This window comes from Callionymus lyra, chromosome 15 (genome assembly GCF_982586985.1).
Source record: "Callionymus lyra chromosome 15, fCalLyr1.hap1.1, whole genome shotgun sequence".
Classification (NCBI taxonomy): domain Eukaryota; kingdom Metazoa; phylum Chordata; class Actinopteri; order Syngnathiformes; family Callionymidae; genus Callionymus; species Callionymus lyra.
The window spans coordinates 2,247,560-2,250,767 of NC_141832.1; positions in this window are offsets into that span (position 1 = coordinate 2,247,560).

Sequence of the window (3,208 nt, forward strand, 5' to 3'; positions counted from 1 at the left end):
TCCCGCCATCTAGACCAGCTAAATACAACGTTCCCGCTCGTTTCACTTGGTGAACCAATTAAAAATCCTTGGAAAGCATCTCGTCACAGGAGGACCTTTCAGGATTTCTTATTCCAGTCATGTGGACTCGATGAATAACCCACGGCTCGGTGCAATTTTGAGGTGTCCCCTTTATTACAACTGGTGCCGTGACCCTGATTCAATTGTAACAACTCAAAAAAATAGTTTACAAGTCCGACGCTACGTTGGCCGTACCGAGCGCACATCTGTCCTCGCCTGGCCCCGACACTTCCTGACCAAAGTGCGGCGTCCTTCATGGACCGGCGGTTGCCCGTAGCGCGATGACAATCAGCCAGACAGATCTGTGGCACAAGTAATTTGGGAGTCCCCCCCAGGACGAGGAGGGAACCACGGCCCAGAGCGTGAGAGATTACTGCGTTTTGTGACAGTCCTTGAGATCTGGCTCCTCTGGTGCTCTGTCATTCAGGGCACAACACACACTCCCAAGCGCTCTATTTACGGTGGCCGTTTCCCCGCCGCGTGGAGCGGGAAGGGTATAATCTCCCAGTGGTATTCGGGAGAATCTGCCGCCGTCGTCTCCGCATACCAATGACAACCTCACCTCTGCCGAAGGAGTTACGATCTGTTGAAGAAATGAGGGAAACACGGCGAGTAAATCCGTGATGTGTGAAGCATGAGGACTGGGTGGGGGGGGCGGTGAGGGGTCTGGAACCTTACAGTGGAGGAGCAAGTGCTGGTGTTATTGCTCTGGCAGATGCTACTCGCACCACGCTGGATTCAATCGAGCTAAAGTGGCGACGAGCGCGCAGAGTTAGCATGCGCCGCCGACGTCGCCTCACAAGTAGCGTGCTGAGGCAGTGACTGACAGGCGGAACTGAGCCTTAAGAAGACGAGACCACGTTGTTGTCAGACTTGTTGACAAGGAGTCCCTGGGAGACGGTTTGCGGGGAAATTAATTGTTGAAGGTAGGAGTAATTTTAGAATAGAAATGTCAGATTCTTGACGGGAGTGCTTGTGCGTGTCTGGCGTTGGACCGGCAACCCTGACGACTGGTTCGACATCAGATCCAGACATCATGAAGTACGTAAATCATTCAGTCCTGAACAGCCAGGATTTTGTGTTTGTTTAACAGTTATTTCAGCCTATAAAACCCTATAAGGTCCCACTAAAGACCCACTTGGCTTTTGTTTCTGGACAGGAAGTGGCTTTGCTAACAAATCACTTCATTCGGATCCGAGTCGCTCAGACTTTTAACCAGGTTTAACATCACAACACATTGCATATCGTCCAAAAAAACGATTCTAAATTCTTTGGCTATTCTGTAAACACTGGTTACCCAACAGGAAGAAGCTTATAAAGGTGGATGCTGGCAGGTGACGTCAATCACAAGAATGTTTCTAGGTAGAGGTCTGGGCGTCTCTCCTCGGGGTTCTGCCCCTGCGACACAAACCCAGAAAAGTGCTGAAAGCAAAAACGGAACAAGATCATTAGCATGGAGCGTCTTGCTAGCATGTTTAGCTGGAAGGGGCTGAACTTAAGGATCGAGTTCTGTGTTCGATAAGTCGATGCTCCGACAATAAAAGGTTTATCTTTGATCCAACTTTTTAAGAGGATCAAAGCAGGTCTCGGGCGCATTTCTGGTCCCTCCAGCGCCAAGATTCAGAGCCGAGTCCTCACACCGGGGATCCCACATCATTCAGAGCGCTGGTGGCTCGGCAGCCCCGCGGGCCCCAAGAGTTAATGTAGCGAGCAGCAGAAGTGATTTATTCAAACAACGCACCCCGATGAGAGGAGTCGCTCGGAACGTTCACGCTGAACCCCGCGGAGGAGCTGGACCGGGTCGGACCTCCGTCCAGCACCGAGGCCTCCACTGAGCATGTGCGAGGCGGCAGGAAGTCAAGAAGAAGGAAAAAGATGTTTTTGCATTTTACGAGGAAGAAGAAGCGGAGCATGTTTTCACCGGTTCACCAGGAACAAGATGAGATTTGAAGTAAAGACGTAAAGTAGCAGAAATACAATGTAAAACTTGTGTTTTTTTACAACTTACACTGATTAATAGAAATAAACGATGAGATTACAGTAAATATTTTTATTTTAAATACAGTAAAAGTAGAAAAAAGATGTTCAAATGTTTGTAACATCTGCATAAATATAAGCTGAGATGCAACAGGACGTCAAGGAGGCATCTGTATTTTATAAGGAAGGAGAAACAAGGCTACAATTGTTGTTTTTTTTCTCCTCAATTCCAACGTAAACGTTGCAGATAAATAAAAAAGATTCAAGTATAAAAAAAAGAGTAATGGGCGCCACCTAAAAAATGTTTAAAATGTTTGTAACAAAAGTTGAAATACATAATTAAGACTAAAGAGCTTCTACTGAGCATGTGCAGGAGACGTCAACAGGAAGTCGATAAGAAAAAAAGTAAAGGGGAATTTCGTAAGGAAGGAGAAGCAGAGCTACGATTGTGGAAAATTTGAAACGTAAAATAAAGTTAGTTTTTCTTACTTACACTGTTTATGTTACACAAATAAATAAATGAATGTTTGTAACACTTAAAGAAATACAAGTTTAAATACGTATTTGTGAAGTTTTCCACAAAGCTTCCACTGAGCATGTGCAGGAGACCAGCGGCATCTGTAGTTTACAAGGAAGGAGAAGCATAGCTACAGGTGGGAGTTTTTTCACTTACGACGTTTAAGTTGCAAATGAAAAAATAAATGTTCAATGTGTGTAACGTCTGAATAAATAAAAGTTAAAATACATCATTGTTGAGGTTTTTACTAAAGAGCTTCTACTGAGCATGTGCAAGAGACGTCAACAGGAATTTAACAAGGAAGGAGAAGCAGAGCTACGACAGTGGAAAACTGTAATCCTAAAGTGTTTTTTTCCTCACTGTCACTCAAGTAAATAGAAATTAAAAAACTTTTTTTTTACCAATAGTTTTGAAACAAAAGGTCATAAATAATTTGTAAATTAATTGATTGTTTCTTTGTTTCCTGATGTTTCCATTGCAAGTGTGTCAGTGTGCGCTCGTGTCAACACCCAGAGAGTTTGTGTGTGTTTTTTAATTGACTGCTTTGAGGTGTTTCATTGTGAGACAAGAGGATACAGAGATGACTGAGGACGAGAGGATACAGTGATGACTGAGGACGAGAGGATACAGTGATGACTGAGGACAAGAGGATAC